The sequence below is a fragment of the Lissotriton helveticus genome, chromosome 9 (genome assembly GCF_964261635.1).
Source record: "Lissotriton helveticus chromosome 9, aLisHel1.1, whole genome shotgun sequence".
Classification (NCBI taxonomy): Eukaryota; Metazoa; Chordata; class Amphibia; order Caudata; family Salamandridae; genus Lissotriton; species Lissotriton helveticus.
In genome coordinates, this window is record NC_136070.1 from 994,187,443 (window position 1) to 994,206,363 (window position 18,921).

The window sequence follows — 18,921 nt, forward strand, 5'->3', positions numbered from 1 at the left end:
GGGGGTTGTATTACGCATTGCATTATTTTACCTTGCAAAGTGCCTGATTGATGCGTTACGCTTTGCATTCTTTTCATTGCAGAGTGTCTGATTGCTACGTTACGCATTACAGTATTTTTACATTGCAAAAGTATCTGATTCTAGCATTATGAACTGTATGATATGATATTAGGAGTACAGGAGAATGTTTAGAAGGGCTCATTGACATCGCCAGAACTTACAAGGGCTGGCTGGCCTAATAACCGGCCAGGAGAAATATTACACAACCTCATATGTTGGTTTTATATCGTGTGGTCTGCTCGTATATCTTTTTACATAAAGTTTATACTCGTTTTATGAAACTTGTGTGGAGTCTATTTTTAGTGTCATCATTGGCTTATTGTGAGCATGGTTGCGAATACTTTACACATTTACCTTGAAGATAAGCCTGGCTGCTCTTGCCAAGCTACAGAGGGGGTGAATGGGGCTATTCACCAAGGTGACCTTCCTTTCCCTGACGTTGGAACGTGGGTCACTACTTGGCCTAAGGTACCTACCTTAGCCAACCAGGGATCCCCGGTCTAATATTTTGGTGGCAGCGGTGGGATTTGAATGTGTATTTGCAAATTCACTCACAGTGATTGGTGTACAGCATAAATAGCTCAGACCACGACACACCCACATATTGTGTTTTTGATTTGTTGGTTCTAGTTGGTTTTGTTTTTGAGCAACCTTTAAGCCACACATCATGTCTCAGAGGAGTCAAGGAGCCAGTGAGGCTGCAGAATTAGAGTTCAACATTGAGACATTGCTTACCTACAAAGTTGATCAGTTGAGGCAATTCTGCAGAGCCTTGGAATGTCCCATGAAAAGTAGTGCCAAGAAGGAGGAGCTGCAGGTGTCCTTGAGGTCCTGGGGGGAAGCCAAGGGGACTCAGGAGGTGAGTGATGCTGAGGTGGATGAGGATGACCCAGGGAATGGATTTGGTCCACAGGATATGCCGGTGGAGGGACCAGCTTCAGGGGCTGGTAGTAGCCATTCAGGGAGGTGTTTTTCACCAGACGAGTTGGAGGAAAACCAAAGGGTCAGAGAGCATAAGTTGGAGGAGTTGAAACTTAAAACTCAGGCAGAGGAGAAGAAGCTGCTCATTGAAAGTGAAATGCGAGAAGAAGAGAGTAGAAATGCTCTCGCCTTGGAAGAGAAAAAGATTCTCTTAGCTCATGAGTTAAGCATGAGGGAACTGGACATTAAGGTTAAAAAGGCAGAGTCCAGTTTGAATGGTGCCAGCGTACAGCCAGTGCGAAGTGTGGATGAGTACAAGCGTGCACAGGATGAATCGGTGTTGGTGAACATGGCAAATGATTTGAAGGGGGTGCTCAACTTTACCCTTAGGGAGCCTAGGCTCAGTAATTATTTTCCAGGATTGTGCCAACCCGTGTTAGGGTGCACACTCTTTGATTCCCGGGAGCTGGCACAAGAGCCGGACCCCTGGTCATGGACCCAAGGGCCTGAAAGGGCCTTAGAGAGGGAAGAGAGGCACAGTAGAACTGTTAGGTGCCAGAGTAGTGGTGGAGGGCATGCAGGCTTGCACCCTGTCTCAAAGGAGAGGGAGGGATTGTGAGCCGTGTCCCCAGGGGTTCACCACCCCACCCCAGAGACTGGAGGGTTCCTTGCAGGAGCACCCAGTGGGGAGGCCTATTGCCTACTTGCCAGCTGTGCGAGGAAGAACACCCAGTGCCAGGAGGGCATAGGGCGTCTGTCATCAGAGCTCCCCCAGTCCTAAAGTTTGTGGGTGCCATTCCTAAATGGCAAAGCAAAACCAAACGTGGGCCCCTTGCTCACTTTACTACTAGATTCAAGCTCGCCTGGCTTATTAGCCAGAAACCGGTCCCAGGATGCTTGTTTCGGTCCAGGGAAGACATGGCTTGGCAGTTCGGGCTGGACTGTTGCCATGAGGCACAGGGTCAGCCAGATTTGCATATAGCCATGTCTGAACTGGGGTGGTGGAGTGAGCTAAAGAATGATGATGGATTAAACCCAGATCAGTTGACTGAGGGTGAGTGTTTGATTTGCTCCAACACTCCATCCATCATCCCCTTTGGTATCGCTTTGTTCGCCCTAAGTTGGCAGGGTATGCCCAGACGTGGGGCCCTTGCTCACTTTACCACTGGATTCAAGCTAGCCTGGCTGATGATGGCTGAGTAGCCAGAAAACGGTCCCAGGATGCTTGTTTCCGGTTTAGGGAAGACATGGCTTGGCAGTTCGGGCTGACTGTTCCCATGAGGCACAGGGTCAGGCTGATTTGCATATAGCCATATCTGAACTGGGGTGGAGGAGTGAGCTAAAGAATGATGATGGATTAAACCCAGATCAGTTGACTTGGGGTGAGTGTTTGATTTGCTCCAATGCTCCGTCCATTATCCCCTTTGGTATCGCTTTGTTCGCCCTAAGTTGGCAGGGTATGCCCAGACGTTGGTCCTTGCTCACTTTACCACTGGATTCAAGCTAGCCTGGCTGATGACGGCTGATTAGCCAGAAACAGGTCCCAAGAAGCTTGTTTCCGGTCCAGGGAAGACATGGCTTTGCAGTTCGGGCTGGACTGTTCCCATGAGGCACAGGGTCAGACTGATTTGCATATAGCCATGTCTGAACTGGGGTGGTGGAGTGAGCTAAAGAATGATGATGGATTAAACCCAGATCAGTTGACTGGGGGTGAGTGTTTTGATTTGCTCCAACGCTCCGTCCATCATCCCCTTTGGTATTCCTAAATGGCATGCACAGAAATCTAAATGGAAGGTTAAGGAAGAGAAGTGTCCCTCAGTGTGAAAACCTGTGGGACTGTGTACAGCCAGTGGGGCTGGGTCCCCTAGGAGTGACCAGGGTACACCCACATCTAACCTTCAGGACAAGATAACTGGGAACAGTGTCCTGATTGATGGGTCTTCCAGGGATACCACTCTAGGTGGGGGTTGGCAAGGGGCCAGCACCCCTAGAGAGGCCCCAACTGTTTGGAAGTACCCAGGGAGCGGCATAGTTGGCCCAGGGAGTAGTGACCAAGAGAATCCCCTGGGGTCAGAAAGGCATAAAACCGTAGGTTACCCTGTGGTAGCGGGCCTGCGTCCGTGTTCTATTGCCCTAAGCAGGGAAGTCCATCAAGGTAGTTGATTGGTCTACCTTTGCTTTTGGCTGGGAGGGGGTTGTGCAAGACTTGACCCTTTTTGGCCAAAGTCCCTAAACTTTTTGCTTTTACCCTAGACCTTTTTTCTGACATAGTGTTGCCAACTTAGATGCTTTGGACACTTTACCACTGCTAAACAGTGTCAAAGTGTAAGTGTTCCCTGTATAAAGTAATGGTAATTGGTTGTCCATGATTGGTATGTTTGCCTTACTAAGGGAAGTCCCTAGTAAAGTATACTATGTGTGCCAGGGCTTGTAATGCAACTGCTACTAGAGGGCCTGCAGCACTATTTGTGCCACCCACACAAGTAGCCTTAAAAGGGGAACTCAGGCCTGCCATTGCAGGGCCTGCGCGCAGTTTGTTAAACTGCCATGTTGTTCAGTCAAGTGCATTCACTTGCCAGATGTAACCCTTCCCTTTCTATGCACATCAGACACCCCTATGGTAGGTCTAGGGTACCCCCTGGACATTGTGCAGTGCATGTGAAAGGTAGGACATGTACTAATGTGTGTGTTATGCCCTGACAGTGAAATAATCTCCATTTCGTTTTTCACTATTGAAAGGCCATCTCGCTTAGCGGGCTTCCGATCTTTGGCAATACCTAGAGCGCATCTCTGCTTCTTCTGTAAAAGGGGTCAGAGATGCTTTCTGGACAAACTAGTAGAGGAAGGTATTGACATCCACTAGTAGCGGAGGCCGATCGGACTCCTTGCTGTGCCACAAACGTGAGCCAAGGTTTGAAACCTACTTAACTGAGATCAACCTGCTATTCACCAGATCTTTCTACACAAAATTCAGGCTGGGTATTCTGCCACGCGCATTTTTCTCCTGTAAAAGTATGTCTCTCCCAGAGAGTATTGCAGCTTGTCTGGCCTGCAGAGAGCAGTTCAGGAGACAAATGCCCACCTGCTCTTCTTCTGCCCAACGTACACCGGACAACTGAGACGTTCGATATTACTCCTGTTTAGACTTCTAGGAATACGGCTCAATAAACAAGTTCTGCGCATCTGCAGGTCAGACACGGGGTCTTGTGTGGTCTTTTCTATTGACAAATTCTTAGACGCTATCTGGTCTATATCCTGGCCAGGATACTCATGCAAATGTCAGAAGCTAAACACCGAGTACAGGAATTGACTATAATTATGATAGCTGCTATTGTACAAATGTATCTAGTTTGCTGGTAAACATAATTAGTCAAGAAATCTTGAATCCTCTAACAAAAAAATGTTTTTAAATAGCTCTGTTTTTAAAATTGTGTTTCATTCTTAAAATTGACCTTACACACAGGTTTTACTTGAACTACAAATTGTTTTACATTGTGGCTCTTTTATATGAAAATCTTAGTATGTATTTATTTGATTAATTGCACAATGTGGTTTTAATTTTGTGTTGCTTTTATGGTCTTCCACCAAAGTAAACTGTTTAAAAGAAAATGAATAGACACAAAGAAGTGCATATCCCCTATAGTTAGTCTGAAGCCATGGCAAAGAAGATAGGGCACCTGTGCACTTAAAATGCAAGCCTCTAGATGCTTCTTCCACTTCACAGGCAGAACTGGGTGGAAATATTGGACCTCAGACAGTAACTCTTCAGTACACTTTGAGACCTGCAGAAATTCTGCCAGGAAGAAGAACTGCTGTGCTGCTGACAAGGCCTGCTGCTCTGCTGGGCGGCTGCTCTTAAGAACTGCTGCCCTGCTGTGCTGACTTGCTGCCCTCTTGCCTGGATGAGAAGGACTAGACCTACATCTGTTGAACCCAGGACCTCAGAGTGACTACAAGGTCTACTTGGCTGGCCCACTTACTTGAGCCTCAGTGCCAGAAGGCTCCAACAACCTTGACCCCAGCACCTAGGATCTGCCATCTGTGAGTCTACCCTGCCAAGTGATGCCACCCCAGTCTTCTACCCTTGGTAGTGGGCCTGAATTATTCTACCAGCATCTATGTAGCCTGCAGAACAGATGCATCTTCCCTGCTATGCGGCACCCCCTCAGCAGAATTGATGCATTGTCACCACTGTGTGGGTCTTCCCCGTCGCAAAGACCCACATCGCAGCCTGCAGCCTTACCGGAACCACTGCTGCGCTATGCATCCTCGGCACAGAACCTCACATCCCTCATTGACGGCAGTCTCTTAGACAGCAACTGACTCCACATCTCAGCCTCACAACTCCTCAGAACAAAAGCATTGCCCCGACTGCGCAATGCATCCTATATGCTGGACTTCGCATCTTAAGCCCTCTTCCACAGGATCATCAGCGATGATGCAGGACCTTGCATTTCAACATCGCATTGCTTCGACTGCGCAACAAATCTTTAGGATTTAAGTTACTTTGTTCACTGGGCCTAACTGTGTCCCTGCAGCTGGTCCACGCTTCATCGCGGTCGGCCTGAACTTGTGGCTTTGTCCCAGTCTGGGGCAACTAGATATCCACAGTTAGCGCTTTGTGATTTTTTTGAGCTATTTTCACTGGAATCTTTAAACTTGCATATCTCCTGTTCACTTATTGGATGTTTGTTGTTTTGCCCGTTTTATTTATTACAAAGTTGTGTGGGTTCCATTTTGTGTTGTTTTCGCTTTAATACTGTTTGAATTTATGCACAAACACTTTACACATTGCCTTTTAAGTCTAAGGGGTCCATTATGATGACGGGCGGACTTAGACCGCCCGCCATCACATCGGGACCCAGGACCGCCCGCCTTAAGGGCGGGGGTCCCGATCAGGGCATTAGGATGCGCCCGCCACATAGGCGGGCGCATCCTGTATGGATGCAATTGCGGCGGGCGGAGCAGAAATCTCCGCCCGCTGCCATGTGAAAAGTGCACGTTTTGCTTTTCAAAGTGCAACATGACAGGCACCGCGCGGTGCCTGCCATGTTGCACTTTGAAATGCGGGGGGGTACCATAGGTAACCCCCATGTGCAACCCCCCAAGCCACGGACTCCCAGGGGGCCTGCAACGGGCCCCCGCATGCCTTTCCGTGGAGGCATTGCCGACACGGAAATGCATAGTGAAAAGCACATTGTAATATGGCGGGCGGTGTCTACAAGACACCGCCACCATGTTACAGGTTTTCCGCCCCAGCCGCTAGGCGACCGGGGCGGAAAACAGGCGGGCGGTGTTTCGCACCGCCACGGTCCCCTCCGCCTTCCTAATATGGCGGAGGGGAATTGTGCTGATGATGTCGGGCGGATTTCCTCCGCCAGGCTGGCGGTAGCCACCGCCAGCCTGGCGGTGGAAATCCGCCCGACATCATAATGGACCCCTTAGTGCTCTGCACCAAGCTATAAAAGGGTTAAGCACAGGTTTATTTCGGGTTGGCTTGTGCCTCACCCTGATAAGGCGTGTGCTTTCTTCATGACCAGAGCTAACACCCCAGTCAACCAAGAATCCAATTTTTACGGTATATATTTGATATAATTAAATCCAACCTTGACACAATGAATATCTGTAAGGTGTTTGGACCTAGTGCTAAGAAAAATAAATCTATACTTAACTAAACATGCTTCACAATATTTTTGCAGTCAATATTTAGGCCACAATATTTTTGGAGAACGATATTTTCCCCTGGATAGTCTAACACACCCCGATTTAATAAAGAGTGGAACTGTGGGTAATGCAGCACAGAAACACGGCACAGCTAACCGAATGATGAGGACTGCGGTGAGACTCCAGCGAGCCGCCGAGATCCAACCGCCACGGGGCGAAAAAGGATAAAGTGCTGTCAGAGGGAGCGAATAAGAAAAGCGATGGTCTGCGGCAGCAGTTCACCGCCCAAGTACAAATGGACATCTCTGAGAGCAAGTGCAAACACAAAGCACGCCGTCAAATAGACGCATCTCGGCGGCGCTCAATATGAGCACAACCTCGACAGTCGGCAGGCAGGAAGCCAAATGGAATTCTCAGTTTTAATGGAATTGGGCCATGAACGGTTGGGAGGTAGCAAGCCTCCAGGGACATCACGGGCATTTTAATACAAGCAGCCAGCTCATGGTTAACTGTTACAGGGCCGCACAGGGGAAATGGAGTCTGAAAAAGAGAGAGGTGATGAGCAACACAACCATGCTTGGCAGAGTACTGGCACGAGTAGTACCTGTTTCAAAATATTTTTTATTAAATCATCACATACGGAAGAAGCTGGTGCTCTGCAAAAAGGTACCCACCGCCATCTCTCACTAAGTATGGCCCGGGGTGGCTACAGCTGTGCAGAGCCCCCACAACTGAATGGCTTCTCTGATGTGGAGTCGGTCCTTTTCGAGCCTTTTGAAAGGATCTTTTAAATCAAGTGGATTGTTCAGTTTGAATTTAATAGAGGGGCATAAAGACAATATTAGATCTTCAGAAATGAAACGGGCGATGGATTACAATTTTAATGGTGGCAGCACAACCCCAAAAGTGGAAGGCAAATAGCTTAAGAAAGATAGGGATAGATTTACAAGAAACTGACGCATCTGTAGAGAAGCGTCAGTTTCCATGTGCCAGCCTGCGAAACCTTTGCGCCACCATGGATCTGCCGTATTTACAATACGTGCACCATGGCGCAAGAACTGACAGATGCGTCAGAAATTCTGTTGTGTCGCAAGCATGACACAACTCCAGCGATGCATGTTGAAGCCTGTTCTCACTACACTGCATTACTCCTTACGCCTGCTTCAAACAGGCGTAAGCTTTTGACGCAGTGGCATTCTAGAAGTGGTACAGTGAAATCTTGTAGATTTCGCTGCGTCACTTTTACAAGCCTTCCTTCATGGGAATGCCCACTCTGCATACATTATACCTGACGCAGGTATAATGTGACGCAGGGCTTTACAACTTGACGATTCTCCCTAGATGCATCATGTTATAAATTGGCCTCATTTTTTACGCTGCTTCACAAACGTCTCGCAACGGCGGCGCAAAAGTGTCGCAAGGGGCTTGTAAATCTGCCCCATAGACTTCTCTATTTACAAGAACATAGCAGGATTTGCTTATAATGCTGCTCTTTGTTTTAGGTTCGGATTCGCATTCTAGAAGTACAATTATATTTATCGGCTCAAATATTCACCTACGATAAATTACATGATAATAGACATTCTGTCATGATTTGTACATATAAATAAGACAAACCATACCTGGTTGCAGATTTTAAGCCCACATTGGAAATTTATCTGGGAATCGACCCACTCAAGATTTTAAAAACCACCCAAAAAAGCAGAAAGAGGGACCATAAATTTACTTCTCCCATCATTAGCCTATTAGACTAGTATTCCAGCCATACATGCTAAATATTGCAATATTGGGTAATTTCATAAATTCACCAAGGTTTTAGTCTCAGTCTCCATTGTGCCCATTTTCCTGTTTTCCCGGGCAAACAGAGCCACCCAAATATTGGTGCATCAAGCAATGGAGTTTCATTGGAAGCAATCCCTAGCAGCAATGTTTGACGCAGATAAACCAATGTAAAAGGAAAATGAGTTAGACTAACTTTAGATAGAGATACTGCAATACAACTCCTTCAAGCTATACAGCAATTACGCTTTTGCGCAGAAAATGTATGGGGCATGTTCAGAATGATACAGTTGCATTGCTAGAATTTAGAACAAGTTGTACATTGAGGGAGGGTTTTGGCCTGGGGAGGAGAAAAAGAGTTCTAACTGGGAGTTTTGTAGCGGGTTATATTTTTCGGTACAAAAGGATGAACTCCAGTAGTTTCCTGAATATGGTGTAGGCTTATTGATACCAAATAAACTAATGGTAAGAAGGCATACAAGATAAAGAAACATAGAAAGGATCAATAAACATTATCTCATGGGTAAAAAAGTTACAGCTAGTTGGCAGTGGAAATCAGCGGTGGCTGGTGGCATTAAAAAATGGTGAGGCACAAAGACAAGCTCACAATTACAGACACACATACAATCACAATCATAAGCACACACACACCCAAACACATATAATCAATCACACAGCGAGTCAGGAAGGCAAAGAAACATAAAAGTTTCACTTACATTTCAGGATGTCCTCACGCTCTCCAGTCCGTTGCCTGACTCCGCTGAGCACATAGTGACGTAGGAAAGCAAACTACACCTTATCCAATCCAGACGCTGCTCAGAGCAGTGTCTGGATTGGCTGGAGCAGGCTGCCTCAGTGCTCTAAAAGGCACTGGAGCCCTGTGTCGGCTCCCTAACCCAGCTGTTTAAGACAGCTGGATTGGAGAGTTTGAACTGCGCATGATGGTTTGGTTATAGGGAGGTAACTGGCCAAACCAGCATGGGCACTTCAAAGTGAAGGGGCCACTCATCATTGCTGCCAATCGGCAACAATGACAAACTGACCCCGCCTGACCCTCTCTGTTTGGCAGAAAGCTTGAAAAGTAAAATGGTAATAAGTGTGGGGGTGTGGCGACGCTCCTCTGCTCGTATGGAGGCACCGCCACTGCATGAAATGCCACACATATTGCTCATGCCTATTTCAGATGCACTCATGCTGAAATGGTATTTATTACCAGGGCAATACCACTGTCTATGGAAGCTCCCTGTCACTGAACGAAAATAAGGTATTTCCAGAGGTGAGCGCACAAAGGTGAATGTGGTGTGTCAAAGAACTTCTCAAAGGATTTACTCCAAGTAGTACAAACATTCAGGGCCTGATTCACAAAGGGCTTCCTCACTCATGGTGGTGGCCCCACAATCGTGGGGCAGCCCGCACTTGGTCGGAATCTCCGCAATGAGAATTATCATTCTGACCATTCCTCCCTGAGTGCAGAGACAGGCCCTCAGTGTAAAATTTCAAGAAATAGATCCAATAGCATAACTTTAAAAATAAAAAAAGACTTTGAATGCAGAATGACAAGATGCAAATTCAATGGTTGATGCGTTGGGAAGGTCGTATGTAATAGATGGTCAGCTGACATGTTTCATTCTGAAAAAAACATTTTCAAGTCTAGAGTGTTGTAATGGATAATAGTGGGTTGTCACAACTGAGAGTAGAGAAGTTCATTAGTAGTTAGAGAAAACAGACAAGGCCAGAGTCAAAGTAGCTTGAATTTACAGTAATAAAGGAATACTTAGATAGGGTTGTAAATTAACCACAATTGTCAGTATTGGTAATTAAAACAGTGTCAGATAAATGGCAGAAGGCAGAGGGATGCACGAAAACTGGCAAGTCACTGCATACTTAGGGGGTGTAATAATTGTATTTTACAATAATATACTGGAAACAGGGAGGTACTTAGGTAGGCTATAAGGGAATTGATGTTTATGTTCTTGGGAATTCTTAAAGTAAACTTTCTTACAAAGAGACCTCTATACCGGAGAACAAAGTTTGGTGAGATTCTGCTTGCTAGCTTTAAAAGGCATTGACATTGTATGGGTGAATTTTGCGGATTCGCGGTCCGTGAATTCGCGCAAAATGGGCAAAAAATCCGCGAGTTCGCGGATTTTCCTGCGAACTCGTGGATTTTTTTGCCATTTGCACAAATAATGTGACATGTATGTCTGTAACTTTGCCACCGCGCCGAAAAGCGCCGAGGTCCCTCGAGTGAGCTGTCCATCATGGTGAGGAAAGGGCGGGAAGACATTGCATACCCTAGTGTGTGTGTGGCCGGGCCAAACGGGCGGGGCTTCTATGCGAGTTCACATGCCTCTTGTTTATAAAGGGTCAGAGACCGATCAGAGCAGCAGATGAGAAGAAAGCAGCCTCCTGGTCACAGTAAGTACACGGGGATTGCGCTTGAGAAACTCATGGATGCAAAGACCTCCATCAAGGATTACATCTAATTGTAGGCGGTAGATATGGGGAGGAAGCACACCTGGACCGTGCTCACTAGTTGTTTGGGCTGATTATAATGTGTGACTGAATTAGAGCTTCAACTCTGGCACCTGCTCATATCTGTAAGTGCTTCCTGTTGAGGTTTAATTTTTGTGACAGAAGCATCGTGCCAGAATGAATCCTGCCTGCATATTTATACACGATGATGCCACCGGTTGTGCCATACCTCTACTCAATTGGAGTACTTTCTACTGGCTAATCAGTAAGTGCTACCTCGTTGGGTAAATGTATAGTGCTTTTGCTACACTACAGCTGCGTAAAGGGCCAGAAGAGTTGTCTCCAGTGACTACGTGTGTCTGTAACTTTGCCACCGCGCCGACAGGCGCCGAGGTCCCTCGAGTGAGCTGTCCATCATAGTGAGGAAAGGGCGGGAAGAAGTTGCATACCCTAGTGTGTGTGTGGCGGGGCCAAACGGACGAGGCTTCTATGCGAGTTCACATGCCTCTTGTTTATAAAGGGTCAGAGACCGATCAGAGCAGCAGATGAGAAGAAAGCAGCTTCCTGGTCACAGTAAGTACACGGGTCTTGCGCTCGAGAAACTCATGGATGCAAAGACTTCCATCAAGGATTACATCTAATTGTAGGCGGTAGATATGGGGAGGAAGAACACCTGGACCGTGCTCACTAGTTGTTTGGGTTGATTATAATGCGCGACTGATTTGGAACTTCAACTCGGGCACCTGCTTATATCTGTAAGTGCTTCCTGTTGAGGTTTAATTTTTGTGACAGAAGCATCGTGCCAGAATGAATCCTGCCTGCATATTTATCCACGATGATGCCACCGGTTGTGCCATACCTCTACTCAACTGGAGTACCTTCTACTGGCTAATCAGTAAGTGCTACCTTGTTGGGTAAATGTATAGTGCTTTTCCTACACTGCAGCTGCGCAAAGGGCCAGAAGATTTGCCTCCAGTGACCGTGTGTGCCTGTAACTTTGGTCCCTTGAGTGAGCTGGCCATAAAAAAATGTTTAAAAGTCCACCGCGAGCGAATTTGCGAATTCTTCGGCAATTTCGCGAAATTCGAATTACCGAAAATTTGCAAATTTCACGGGTGGAACGGATTTTGCGCCCATACTTAGTATTTGTATGTTTCTCTCTAGATCTGAAGCAATAGATCAGGGATACAGGGAGGAGATTTGCTAGAAGAATTTTTTGCAGACACTGTTTCATGTAATAATGGGCACACCGCTCCCCAATAACTGAGTTTTCTAGTGAAATTCAGAGAGTTGGTACAACGATTATAATAAACCCACACTGTTTTAGAATAGACTTTATAATAGTCCTTGGCAAGTAAAGGGTGCATTACAGGTGAAGCGTAAATAGTTTGATTTAGGAAAGTTATAGCAGGACTAGAAATGGACAAGGCAAATGAATCAAAAAACAATGGCAGTCTGTAAATCTTTGATAGATAAATCCCTATAAATGATTTTGAAGCTCAAAATAGGAGGAAGCCACAATGAAGTCAATAAATAAATTATTGAGTTGAAAGTACTGCACCCATAATCCCATCTGATGTTGGATGTATAATTGGAATAAACTTTTAGTAGGTAGACACTGCTACTGCAACGAAGAATCACATAATATCGTCAAGCTACATTTTCTTTTAATTGGGGAAAAACCAAAATACTGCTGTCTTGGTTAGCCAGGAGAGAGGATGCAATCCACCTCTATGATTTAAATTACAAAAATAGAGCATATTCAAGATGATAAATTTAATATTCAATTTACAGAGTTGAAGTACGGAGTTTAAGTGACAGAGATGAACAGTGTAATTTCAAGAAGATGACAGTGAAATGATAAAATTACTATATGGTCTTAATCCCTATCAAGAACGAGAATTCATAATGTGAAAACAGTGCAAAAGAGAATTTCCTTAAAGTTTTTTTTTAAGTTTATGGAACAGCTTGAGCAATTTCGTCAGGATGTGCTAGCTTCAATATGTGAAAAGAACATCTTGCCCTTGTACAATGTTCCACCATTCCCTTGGCTTTCTAACTCATTGATTACCAACACATTTATTTATTTATTTATTTTTTTATTTTCAAAGTTTTATATAGCGCGAACAAGATCTTTGCAGATATCAGAGCGCTTTACACAGGGCAGGGGTAAGGGTAACAAGGGGTGATTGAGCAGACTTTAGTAAACAATAATAGTAGTAGGTAAAATGTAAGTAACATAATAAGATCGCAATCCGATAAAAGCATAAGACAGGTAGATAAAAAGTGAAAAAGGTCAACAAGTAATAATAAAGTAAACAGCTAGTAAGGAGAACGGTATATAGTCTTAGCTCGGAACTAAATAGAGTTCAAGTGGAATTAGCCATTAGGATGGCTTTAACTTCTTTCTTAAAGAGTGCAGTGGAGGAGATCAGCCTCGTTTCGGGAGGTAGAGAGTTCCAGATCCTAGGTGCCATTCCTGAGAAGGAGCGTTTGTATGTTTTCTCCTTCCGGAATCTTCGAGGTTTCAGGAGGAGATTTTTTGAGCTTCTGTTTGTTCTCGAACCTCCTGATAAAGACAGCTTTTGGGTGAGGTAGTTGGGTGACTTGTGGTGTACAGCCATGTGTGTCATGCAGGCAATTTTCATGTGTATTCTGGCTTCAAAAGGCAGCCAGTTCAAGGTTCTGAAATCAGGGGAAATGTGCGAATGTTTTCTTGATCCAGTGATCAGTCTCGCAGCAGCGTTCAGGGAGGCTCTTAGTGGCGCAGTTGTAGATAGAGGGAGTCCGCTGAGAGCCACAATTCCGTAATCTATGCGTGGGATGACTAGGGCTTGTACTGCAGTTTGGAAATCCTTAGCTGGGAGGAAGGGTTTAAGTTTCCTAAAAGTGTTAATTTGGAAATTAGCTCCCTTAGTTGCTTTACTGATATGCTGCTGCATGTTGAGGTTGGTGTCAAGTGTGATGCCTAAGGATTTCGCTGAGTTCACGATGGTGGGTTGGATGTTGAGTGCGGTTAGGTGCTTGAGCCAAGATTGGGTGGTGGAGATTTTCGCAGGAGGAGAGATCAGAAGGAACTCTGTTTTCTGCGCATTCAGTTTGAGGTGATTATCGGCCAACCAAGATTGGGTGTTTCTGAGCGTGGAGTTCAGAAGTTTGATGTCCTCCGGGGATTCTAGTTTGAGGTAGAGTTGAGTGTCATCAGCGTACATATGGAAGTGCACATTCGATGCTTGGAGCAGAGTGGTGAGTGGTTCCATGACTAGATTGAACAAAGTGGGGGATAGGGAAGATCCTTGTGGGACGCCTAGTGTTACGGGTACAGCTGAGGACAGCACGTTGTTGATCTTAAACTTCTGAGACCGATTATGTAAGAAGGAGGTGAACCATTTGAGAACAGTTCCAGATAGACCCATTCTGGTGTTTAACAGATCGAGTAGGTTCTCATGTTTGACGGTATCAAATGCAGAGGAGAGATCAAGCAGGATGAGAAGGCAGGAGTCATTGTGATCAAGGAATTGGAGGGCGTCATCAATTATGTGCGTCATAGCCGTTTCTGTACTATGTCTTGCTCGGAAGCCTGATTGATGAGTGTTGAGGAGGTCAAACTGATCAATGTGTTTTGTCAGTTGGAGTTGTACGCATTTTTCCAGCAGTTTGGCCAAGGTGGGGATATTGGTGATAGGGCGGTAATTGTTTAGGTCGAACGGATCAGCTGTAGGTTTCTTGAGTATAGGTGAGACTTGTCCTACCTTGAGGGAGTCGGGGATGAGCCCTTGTTGAAGGGAACTGTTAATGATTTTAGTCCAGAGAGGGAGGAGCAGGGGGATGAAGTCTTTTACAGCATTAGCAGGTAAGGGGTCTGTGAGGTGATTAGAGGGTTTCAGGGTGCCGAGCAGTTTGTTAATTGATTATTCTGAGTAAGTGTCGAAGGACGACCATGCAGCGTTATTTTTAGGTTGAGTGGTGGTTCTGCTGATGTGGCTAGAATATCGGTTTACATCATTGAGGAGTTCGCTTTTTATATTATCAGTTTTTTGCTTGAAGAAAGCAGAAAAGTCTTCACAGGATGGTATATTACTTGTTGTACTGTTAGATTGAAGAGGTTGTTCCTTGGTTTGAGTTTTGACTAGTTCAAACAGTTTTCTTGGACGATTTTTTGCTTGGTCAAGCTGGCGGCTGAAGAAGTCTGTTTTCGAGCGCTTGATTTTCCTGAAGTAGGCGTTCCTCTTTTTCTTGAGCGTTTTAAGGTGCAATGCTGAGGGAACTGATCTCCAGGTGCGCTCTGCCATGCGCATGGCAAGCCTATCTTCATTGAGTCTGCCGTCATACCATGGGTTAGAGTTCTTGGTGGAGGCTCTCTTCAGTTGCAGTGGGGCGGTTTCATTAATTATTGAGGTCATAGCGTTGAGGTATTGGTCGGTCAGAGATTGCACTTCAGCCGCGCCGGTGGGGGGAAGGAGGAGGCTGGTGCTGTGGGAAGGCAGGGAGTTGGGGCTAAGCTTCTTCATGTCCCTTTTCCAGATCTTGGGTTTGTAGGGTTGAGCCGGGTTAAGTTTAACCTTTTCATTTATGTAGAATGTGATAATGTGGTGATCTGACCAGTCACAGGGTTGGATTGCCTCCAGTTGGGTAGAGTCCTCTTTGGCGATGATAAGGTCGAGGATAGATCCTTTGTCATGTGTTGGGCTGTTGCAAATTTGGGTGAGGTCAAGCGCATTAAGGAAAGATTTGAGACTATTCACCACTGCATCTTTCTGATCATTCCAGTGGAGGTTGAAGTCACCCAGGTAGATTTGAGTGATTTGCCGACCGGAGTTGGCTGAAATCGTGTCCATGAATTGTTGGGAGAAGGTGAGGTTGTCCCCGGGTGGATGGTAGATGACATGTAAGGAGCATACCGGTTTGCCCCCGCTGGTGATCTCGAGGCAAAAGAGTTCACAGGAGGTGAGTGTGGGGCCGGTGACTTTAGCCACCGCAAGGTTGTTCCTAGAGATGCATGCGATTCCCCCGCCCGTCTTGTTGTTCCTGTCGAGTCTAATGATGTGGTAGTTGGGGGGAACTAGAATGTCCAGTATAGGCGTAGAAGCTTCGGATAGCCAGGTTTCGGTCAGAATAGCTAGGTCTAGGTCCCTTGAGATGATGAGATCAGCGATGGCGGAGGAGTGTCTAGGGGCCGATCTGCAGTTGAGTAAAATGCATTTGAGTCTGGGGGTGAAGAGTGTGGTGGGGGGTACTAGTGAGAGAGGGACTTTTCTGAGGTTCTTGGGGACGGAGCTTCTGTTGTTTTGTGTGGGGGACCTGAGGGGATTAGAGAGAATCGTGGGTATGGAAAAGTGTGTGGTAGTTGTGTTTTTTAGGGGAGCTGGGGCATAAGAACGGAGGAGGGTGTGTATGTCGTGGTCCGAGAAGGGATTGTGGGCGCGTTGGGGGCGGTTGGTATTATTGCGCTTAGGAATAGATAGCCAATGTGGGGCGTGTTGAGTGAGTGGGACAGTGGGCCGGATGGTGTACTTTTTGAGCGCGGGGCGGGTGGGGTGCTTGTTAAGCGTGGAGGTAGAGGTGGGTCCGGTGTGTCTGGGTTGTGCGAAGAGGAGTTCTTTGATGGTGTGAACATCTTCTTTGACTTGTACGAGGGTGGAGATAATCATGTCCAGTGTGGGGTTAGGGAGGGTGGTGGGGAAGAGAGCCGAGGGTGAATGATTGAGTAAGGAATTGGCGAGGGGGGGGTGGTTGCGCTAGTGTTAGTGCAGGGTTCTGCGGAGTCAGCAAGTGGTATGAAATTCGGTAGGTAAGGGACTTTGGTGGTGAAAAATGTGGGTGAGCTAGGGGGGACGTTGGTGGTAGTGATGAGGGCATTGGCGGGAGGCGGCGAAGGCGAGTTGGGGGATGTATAATGGCTCGAGATGGTGGCTGTGCATGGAGGGAGGTGGGGACTGCGAAAGGGGGGGAGAGAGGAGGAGGGGGTAGGGTAGAAGGGGTGGTGTGTTCTAGGAGGCTTGTTGGGCGGGTGGGGATGTGATGTATTCCTATAGGTTCTGAATCGATCCCCCTATTCCTGACCCTATTCTGGTTAGTAAACTAACAAGTTAACTAGTAATCAGCCCATGAGGCAGAAAATCCCCATGATGCAGATACCGTTATCTGACGCAGTCACACTACGGCACAGGAACGTGTTATCTGATTAGGTCATAACGCTTGCAATCTAATTAGACAAGCGATATTCCTCCAGCCCCTGATAAGGCATACGGAGTTCTCATAACAAATCAAACCTATGACAACCTGGGCAAAACCCTGCGGCCATTGTTTTGATTTCACCGAGAACTTCAGTAAAAGAATGTGCTAACGAGCAAGTCGTATGACATCCTTATTGACGTATCTATGTCCATCCTTACGTCAATCTCGGCACCTTAAAGGTATAAATATTACCGATCTTGCCCTATGCAAACACACGCGTGGTGACGAGACGGAGCAGCCATACTTGCCGAAGCCAAGAGCAGAGCAGACCCCGCTGGCAGCAGCCCCGCCTTCCTGACGCGCTGAGAGACGCGCTGACTTCTCCTGCCGAGAAATCCAGCCCCGGCGTTTCTGGGTAGCCCTCGCAGGCAGCCTGGAATATCGAGACCAGAGAGAGAGATACCATTCCTCATTCATCCTAACTTCCACGTACAGAACTGAATAACCCCTCACAGAGAATTCTTAAGTTATTCACTTGGCAAAAACAAACTTAACTTAAACTGTAACTTTCTATTCCCGCCCACGTATTAGGCTTAGGTCAGGTACACGGGGTAGGCGTATCTAGAAACACCAGTTGAGTACGTTTAGTCAAATGTATATGTGTATGTAATATATTTTATTCATTTTAAAACATCTTATGGCTTAGAAACCATATCAATGTTTTTACAGTATTATTTTATACTATTGCTTTTAATGTATGCACTTTACTTAACTATAAGTATTGCAATAATATCTATCCATTTCTCTTGTACGAGAAAAGAGACTGATCAATAAATAACACCTTTTTATTGAACACGCCCGTCTCTTCCTTTTCTCTACATTCTGATGAGACTAAGAATGCACGTACTGACTGAGTAAAATAAATTGCCTTTTGTTCACACGACTCTCGAGATATACTCTTGATTAGGGGAGAGCAAAGTTGTCATGTTCTATGGTTGTCAGAAACTAAATCCCTTCTTGTCTAATCAGGGGAGTTAATTCTTTCCTGAACATTCGAGAAAGTTTCTAGTGAACTCTGAGCTAAGCTGGCAAACCCAAAACTTTAAGTCTAGTATCGACAGTAGTAGACCTAGTTAACGTCTGGTCTAGGCCTTTACTGTTGTAGGTATTATTCCAATGCGCAGAGCCTATTGGGATGATAGGAACTACACTACATGGCGCCCAACGTGTTTGGAAAGGGCGATAAAACGAACGTAAGACATTTAGAGTAACTCAGTCGTGCTTTCTCACTCAGACCCCTTTTTCCCACAATACTCCAAAGACGTCTGGAGTGGGTGAAAGGTTATATCCGCCAGACCTCGCAGGAGGGAACTCCTATGTATGGTTCTTGGTATAATCAACGTTGAAGGATAAACAGTTCCAAAATATTGTGCATCTAACCTTTGTTTCCATAAGAAACCTGATCTGCAAACAAAAGAAATAACCATCCTGTCAGTAACATGTCAGACAATGAGGATGAAAGAGAGGCAGTTAGATTAGCAACTGAACTCGCAGCAGCTGATGCTACCATGCAGGCAGCAGACCAGGATATAATACTCATCCCGGTCATCAAAAGGAGATCTATAACTCTAAAACTTATAGAAAATGGACTGACACCTAGAGGTGGCACAGTCATATTCGTAATTGAGGCACACGAATATCGGCAGACAGAGGTATACTATTCATGGATACATTTTCCAGCAGCAAATGCTGTAACAAAGTACTTCCACTATTACAAAATAGAGGAACCTCCTAATGAGTACACTCCTTTCGAGGAGGTGGAAGTACCACTCAAATTTCAAGAGC